Below are 8,264 nucleotides of genomic sequence, written 5' to 3'. Positions count from 1 at the left end.
TTGCTTCCATGTCTTAGCAATTGTTAATAATATCACAATAAACATGGGTGTGCAAGCACTTTTTCAGGTGAGAGTATTCCTATCCTTTGAGTAGATACCCAGGAGTGGGCTTACTAGATAATATGGTAGTTCTATTTGTAGGTCTTTGAGAAACTTCCATATTGTTTTCTACAGTGACCTTATTAATTTACATTCCCACCAACAGTGTAGAAGTGTTCACTTTTGAACACAGCCCCTGCAGCACTTATCATTGCTTTGATCTTAGCCATTCTACCTGGGGTTAGGTGCTATTTCATTGTGGTTTTGATTTGCATCTCCCTTATGATAAAGGATGTTAAGAATTTTTTTCATATGCTTTTTGCTATTGTATATCAACTCATTTGCCCACCTTTGAAATAGATTGATCTTTTTTTCTTTGGGGGGAGGTGGTAAACTGCTTGAATTCCTTGCATATCCTGGTTATCTGTTCCTTGTCTGAAGCATAGTTTGAAAATATATTCTTTGGGACCTCCCCAGGAGTGCCCAGCTGCCTCAGCCACCACAGCCACTTCCTCAGGTGCCTGCTCCAGCTGGAGAGGCATGAGTGGGCAGCTGGGCAAGCAGTCAGAGGCAGGAGAGGCAGTCCTTGGGGGACAAGTCACCCGGGGAGGAGTTGCCCACTGGAGGCCTTGCCCCACGTGGCCTTCCTGGGTCCACCCAGCTCCTGTGTGGCAGCAGCTCATGGTGGTGGTGGATGGCCCACAGCAGTAGGTGTGGATGGCCCATTAGCAGGTCTGGTCAGCACTTGAGGTAGCCATCTGTATGCCCTGCCTCTATATCACCAACACCATCTTCAACTCCTACTATGACTTCAGCCAGGACCGTTCATAATGTTTCAGATCTTCCTCTGGCTCTTTGGTATATTTGTAACCAGCGTTGTTCTGATTTTGTCACAGCAATCACTTTTCAAGTTTTACATGTGCAGCTCAGCCTTTCTGTTAGCTGCAACTTCAGTGTTGGTGAGTTATTACGCTTCTTTGCACATTGACTCTATGGTGCCCACAACATATCAGTTTTTGGAATTGAGCCGCTTCCTCAAAAATGTCCCTCACTGTGGATGGCACTCATCATTCTACAGTTAACATTTGGAATTGGATATATTACACTAGTCCAGATTCAGTCCATTTATTTACAGTTAATTATTTTGGATCTCTTGGTTCCTATAATAGACTTAATCACCGAGCTACCATTACACATCAGAGAGACTTTAGTTTTTACTTCTTCCTTGATTCTCACATTAAATACTGTGCTTGTCTTGGCAGTGAAACTTAAATGGTTTTATTATTCTATATGATATGTTTATCTTTTCATGAGGCACACGTATTGAATTTGTGGATTACAGTTATTGATAGAGAATGCATGGAAGAGGATTCTTTTCCCAGATATACTGCGAGCCTTTTGACTAACAAGAATTACAGCTCGGGCTCCAGTGTTAATGTACATTTTAAGAATGGCAAATGAAACCAACTCCTTTATTTCTTGGGATGATTTCTGGGAGCTCATCTACCATCTACACTAACTGTACTGGACGTGAGTGCTGTAATTTCTTCAATAGTACATTATTTGGGGCTTGGAATATTGGCCTTTATTGGATCAACTGAAGAAGATGACAGGTGGCTTGACTTTGCAGCACCTGTTTTTATATTTTTTAATTTTTTTTTATTTTGGCTCTTCAGACTTGTTTAAGTCGGCTAAGACCAGAGGAGAAACTTATTCATTTAAGTAGAGACATGTGCCTTTTATTAACTGCAGTCCTGCGTTTCATCCATGGAATGACAAACCATGTATTGATGTTTCTCAGTGCTTCTCATGTGTCATCTTTTTGTAGACATTTTCCTGTGCTGTTTGCCTATGTCTGTCTCTTTGTTCTTCCCATTTTACTCAGTTATGTTTTTGGCATCACTATGCACTAAATACATGGTTGTTTACAGTTACAGCCTTTTGTGTGGAACTGTGCTTAAAAGTAATTGTTTCTCTCACTGTTTGTAACTTATTCATGATTGATGGCTATTTTAATGTCCTCTGGGAAAAGCTTGATGATTATATCTACTACATTTGTTCAACAGGAAATATTATTGAATTTATATTTGGAGTAGTAACGTTTGGAAATGGGGCTTATACTATGATGTTTCAGTCAGGAAAGTGCAATTTGGGCTTCTATTATGTGCCTACATGCATATTTCAATATCTACTTACAAGCAAAAAACAGCTGTCATAGGACAGCTGTTAAGAAAAGTAGTACACTTCCTGAAATAAAGGGGAGCCACCTGGAAGAAATAGATGATGTATGTGCATTCTGCTATCATGTGTTTACAACATCTCCTCGTATTACACCATGTAATCATTATTTCCATGCACTTTGCCTTCGGAAATGGCTATAAATTCCAGATACTTGTCCAATGTGCCATCAAGAAGTGTACGTTCAAGATGATATGAAGGATAATTCAAATATATCCAACAACAATGGATTTATCACACCCAATGTAAACCCAGAGGAAATTGTAAGAGAAGCTGCTACTGACTCTGACAGAGAATTGAATGACGATGAAAGTACAGATTGTGATGATGATGATCAGAGAGAAAGAAATGGAGTGATTCAGCACACAGGTACAGCAGCTGAAGAATTTATTAATGATGATACAGATTAAAATAACATTTACTAATCATTGAGATATTTGTTTAAAATTTAGTTTATCCCAAATGAAGTAGTATGCTTCACTTCAGTGTGTAACCAAGCACAAAAACAGTATCAATGTTGAACCTGTGAATGGTTTTACATTTACAGTGATGTGTTACTGTAAATATACCTCTTTAATTACTTCTGGTCTCTTTGGTGACCTATTTAAATTTGTGCACATTATTGTACATAGAATAAAATGTTTTCACATTTTTGACCAAAAAAGAAAATATATTCTCTGATTCACTCTAATTTTTCTTTTGCTGAGCTTAAACTTTTTAAACTGATATAATTCCACTTGTCTTTTTTGGGGATTACTACCTGTACTTTAGGGTTCTTATTTAAGAAGTCTTTACTTACTTTGATGTATCCAAAAGTTTGGTATGCATTATCCACCAGTAATTTTAAAGTTTGAGGTCACAGGTTTTTATCTTTGATCGATTTTGAATTTATTTTTGTTAACATTGAGAGGCAGGGATCCAGTTTTACCTTTCTAAAGGTGGATATCCAGTTTTTCAAATGCCATTTGCTCAAGAGATTTGCTTTTCCCCACCGGATTGTCTGGTTTCTTTGATTAAAAATCAGTTGTCTATATGTTTTGGGATTTATATCATGGCTTCTATTCTGTTCCATTGGTCTATACGTCTGTTTTATGCAGTGCCATACCATTTTAATTACCACAGCTTTGTAATATATTTTGGGATCAGGGAGTGAGATGCCTTCTACTCCACTATTCTTGCACAGAATTGCTTGGTAATATGAGATCTTTTATGTTTCCAGACAAATTCTATAATTTTTTTCTACATCTGTGAAGAATGTCTCTGGCAATTTGACTTGGATTGCATTAAATGTGTAGGTTAATTTGGGGAGGATTTCCATTTTGATTATATTAAATTTTCCAATACAGGAACATGGGGTGTCTTTTCAATTTTTGTGTGTCATTTTCAATTTTTTTTTTAGTGTTTTATCATTTTCCTTTGCAGAATTCTTTGGCTTCTTTGATTAGGTTTATTCTTTACCATTGTATTTCTTTTGTGGTCATTTTAAGTGGAATTACTTTTTTTTCAATTCCACCTCAGTCTGTTCACTGTAGGTGTATAAAAATACTACAAATTTTTGTAAATTAATTTTGTATCTTGCCACTTAGCTGTCATCTTTTATCATTTTCAGGAGGTTTTTTAGTAAATTCTTTTGGATTTTACATGTATATGCTTATATCACCTACAAACAGAGATAATTTTACTTCTTTTTTTTATTTAAATAAGATTTATTTAACTCTCTTGTATTAATGCATATTGAAAAGGAGTGGAGAAAGTAGGCAGCCTTGTTTTGTTACAGTTTTTAGTGGAAGAGATTTCAGCTTTTTCCCATTCAGTATGATATTACCATATATAGTTTTTATTGTGTTGAGTTTTGTGTCCTTGTTGTTAGTGATGTTCCTTTATTTGGCCCTAGCTGCTCTTAAGCTATTTGACCATGCTGATCCTCTTGGTATTCTGGGTGGGGCTAGAAGAAAGTTGGTATTGTTTTATGGATGGGTAAACTGAGCACTCACTGTGTTCTCACTTTCCTGCATGGGATAAATTACAAGCTTAGGAAGTCTTTTGACACTGAGCTATGCCATTATGAGAGGGGATGAAATAAGAAGTGTGTAAATGTTTTTGCTAACCCCTTTCAATATATCTATTTTCAGATATATTTTTCAGCAAGGTGTTGGGACCACTAGACTTGTCTTCTGGGTCCCCACAATGGTCTTCTTATCTATAGATGGTTATCAAAATTGGCGCTTCTGTGGAGAGATGAGGACTGAAGATTCCTATTCTGCCATTTTCCTGATGTCCATAAAAGTGATTCTGTTATTCCCATACTTCATCATTTCCTGCAGACTAAAATTCAGACATTGGAGAATAGCACATAATTCCATCCATGTTAAGGTACTTCTCACTTACAGAATTTAACAACAGTTTCACGCTACAATGCTTTTTTTTTTTTTTTTTCCTATAGGCCGTGTGCGTCCCCCCAAAAAAAGAGGAGAAAAAACAGAGAGAGACAGAGACAGAAAGCGAGAAATCACCCCCCAGGGAGGATGGCCACGCTGCAATCCCTTTTCCTCCATTCTCCTCTCAGGATCTTGGGCACGCACGCACATGCACCTGGTGTGAGTTTAAGCCGCTGGATCCGAAACTCGAAAGGTGGTCGACTACATGAGAGTCCAGCGACATAGCCATTACACTAATTGCTGGTCCCATGCTACAATGCTTTTGCAAATAATGTTACATCTATGAGTGTTTACTTATACCCTTCTCTACTCCCATCTGCCTGCATGCCTATATGAATTTTATTCATCCTTTGTGCTCTACAAAGCATATAATTCTTCATGAATTCTGAAACTAAAGTGAGCCTCCCCATTCAAGTATACTTTGGACCTGCCTTTAAACAACAGTTTGAATTGGGAAAAGAAAGACATGTTATACAAATATCTTGAATCACTTATCATTTTTGTTTTAATCTTAGACATTCTGACTGGGCTTAGGTGGTATCTCATTGTTGTTTTGATCTGCATTTCCCTTACAATGAGGAATGTTGAGCATTTTTTCATATGCCTTTTGGCTATTCATATGTCATCTTTAGAGAGTGTTCTTTTCAACTCCTTCTCCCATATTTTAATAGGGTTGATCTTCTTTTTTCCAAACATCTGATTGAGTTCCTTGTGTATTCTGGTTATCAATCCCTTATCTGATGCATAATTTACAAAAATATTTTCCCATTCTGAGGGCTGTCAATTCACACCTGTGCTTTGGGGGTCTTATTTAAGGAGTCTTTCCATACCCCAGTGTCTCTCAGTGTGTTGGTGGGAGTGTGGTGAAAGGGGAATTCTCTTACACTGCTGGTGGGAATGTAAATTAGTCCAGCCACTGTGGAAAAATATTTGAAGATTCCTCAAAAATCTACAAATAGAACTACCATATGATCCAGCAATCCCACTCCTTGGTATCTACACAAAAGACAGAAGAATTATTCATCGGAAAGGTGCTTGCATATCGATATTTACTGTGGCACTATTCACAATTGTAAAGATATGGAACCAATCCAAATGCCCCCGAAAAGGTGAGTGGATTGAAAAACTATGGCACATATACTCTACGGAATACTATTCAGCCATTAAAACCAACAAAACCATGGCTTTTGACAGAAAGTGGAAAAATATGGACAATTTACTGCTGAGTAAAGCAAGCCACGCTATGAAGGAGAGATATCGTATGTCCCCACTTAATATATACCGAGTGTCTGCACTCTATGACTGAAACTGATTGACTAAAGGGTATACAATCACAGTAAATGAGTGTAAATAACAGATATAGTGTGTGTGGAAGAGTAGGGCCTGAGTAAGCACATTTAGAAGAAAAATACAAAGGCAAAGCATTAGAGGGACAAAGAAATGTGATATTATCTGTTGAAGATATTTTATAGTTTTATCAACTGGACTAGGAAATGTTCACATATTGAAATATTCATTTTGTAAGATAAATAATGTGATTGAATGTATGGAAGAAACTAGAATAAATTTAAAAAGGCAAAGCAAAGAAAAAAACAATTATCTTGAATCAAATATGGTGACTATGACTTAACACTGGACTAAGATTCTTTTAAAGAATGATTTTTATTTAACTTTGTTTATTATTATTATTTTAATATTTTCAGAAAGACAGATAGAGTGAAAACAAGTCTCCAGGTGATACTTGAACCATGGTCAACCATGTGGGAGTCTAGCACTCTTAACCACCATGTCACCTGCCAGGCCTAGACTAAGATTTTTAGAAATGCACTCTTTTTAGTTTCTCCAACAGAATATATATATATAAAATCATTATCAAGGAATTTATCCTCACTGTGACTCAGTTTTCATATCTGCAAAATAATAATACTGAATAAGATTGACTTTAAAGTCTCTTGCAATTTTAACATCAATGATTCTATGGTTTCTGTTGGGAGCAGAGAGAAGGTAAGCTTAATTTGAGCTTCCAAACAACTGCAGAGATCTGTGGAGCATCCACTTCTCATATTTATATGAGTACCAGACACAAAAAGAGTATGAGAAAATTGCATTTGGAAAATAACTACCCACAAGGATATAAGAAACAGACAGTGAAGAGTATACTATTTGTGGAAGTGGTCCTTCTTTCACCACTATTGTGGAAGTGGTCCTTCTTTCACTAATAGTGTGGAAATACTTATAATGAAAAAAACATTTAGAATAATCAAAAAGATATTGTCTCCATTATAGGAGAAGTTAACTATAGAATAAATGTTGTTCTGATAATTTCTTATGAATAAAATTAAGACCTAATACTATATCCGATTCCAAGTAATATAAAAGCATTTTGAATAAAGATCAATAATATTTATAATAATATAAACATGTTCATTACCAACAAAGAAAAGTGACAATGTCTGGCACTCAAAAAAATTACAAGTTTTGCAAAGAAGCTGGCTAAAGTGACTCATAATGACTTTTTTTTTTTTGTGAAGTTTTGCACATGTGCTTGCCAGAAAGACAGAGACAGAGAGACAGAAAGCGAGAAATCACTCTCCAGCGGGGATGGCCATGCTGCAATCCCTTCGCCTGCATTTTCCTCTCGGGATCTTGCTTGGGTACGCACATGCTCCTGGCGTGAGTTTAAGCCACCGGGTCCGGGACTTGAACCACAGTCGACTATGTGGGAGTCCAGCGACATAGCCATTATGCTAACTGCTGGTCCCCATAACGACTTTTCAAAATTAACTGAAGCTTACATTAAAAAAATACAATGATATAATTATTGTATAAGGCCATTATAACAGTTATGTTATAAATGTTTAAGAAGCTTACCAGGCACATTTAGGCATCCCAATAACCCCAGCTAGTCAACACACTGAGACAGGAAGGACACAATTTCAAGGCCAGTCTGGGCAACATAGTCTCTGTATATAAAATTCTAAACAAAACAAAAAGTAAAGGAGGTGTTGAGCATGGTGCATATTGACTCCAAATATGTAAAGTGACTGAAATCAGACTTTTAAAGATTAAAACTAAACATCTGAGATAAAAATATACTAAACATAATTAATATCAGATTAGACATTGTAGGAGCAAAAGAAAAAAAATGTTTTTAGTTGCCAGAGGACATGTGAGCTTATGAGAGAGAAAAAGAGAGGGGCGGGAAGAGAAATAGCACACTCAATGAGACATAGTCATGCTGCAATACTTTTCCCTTTCTTCATCCTGTTGGAATTGGGGGGATTCACACACATGCAGCTGCCATCTTTTAAAAGCTGTGAGTGCCATGATTTGAACTATAGTCAGCCATGTAGCATCCAGCTCTCTTACTGAACTGTGGGGCCAGCCAGAAAATAGTAAACTCAAAAATGTTGCAATATAGACCATCCAATTGAAACAGAGAATAAAAAGAACAAATAACAAACTATCAATGAGCCATAAGGCAACTTCAGGTGGTCTAGTAAACACAGAATTGAAGTCCAAAAAGGAATGAAAATCAGAGAGCTCTGA

The 8,264-nt window shown here is 36.6% G+C and overlaps 1 pseudogene; it reads left to right on the top strand.

The window, feature by feature from the left end:
* The first annotated feature begins 579 nt into the window (after positions 1 to 579).
* LOC102497693 (E3 ubiquitin-protein ligase RNF139 pseudogene) lies at positions 580 to 2,687 on the top strand (annotated as a pseudogene).
* The last annotated feature ends 5,577 nt before the right edge of the window (positions 2,688 to 8,264 follow it).

The sequence above is a fragment of the Tupaia chinensis genome, unplaced genomic scaffold (genome assembly GCF_000334495.1).
Source record: "Tupaia chinensis unplaced genomic scaffold, TupChi_1.0 Scaffold146567_1, whole genome shotgun sequence".
NCBI classification, from domain to species: Eukaryota; Metazoa; Chordata; class Mammalia; order Scandentia; family Tupaiidae; genus Tupaia; species Tupaia belangeri.
The sequence above is the reverse complement of the archived record's forward strand: the minus strand, read 5'-3'. Positions and strand labels throughout refer to the sequence as shown.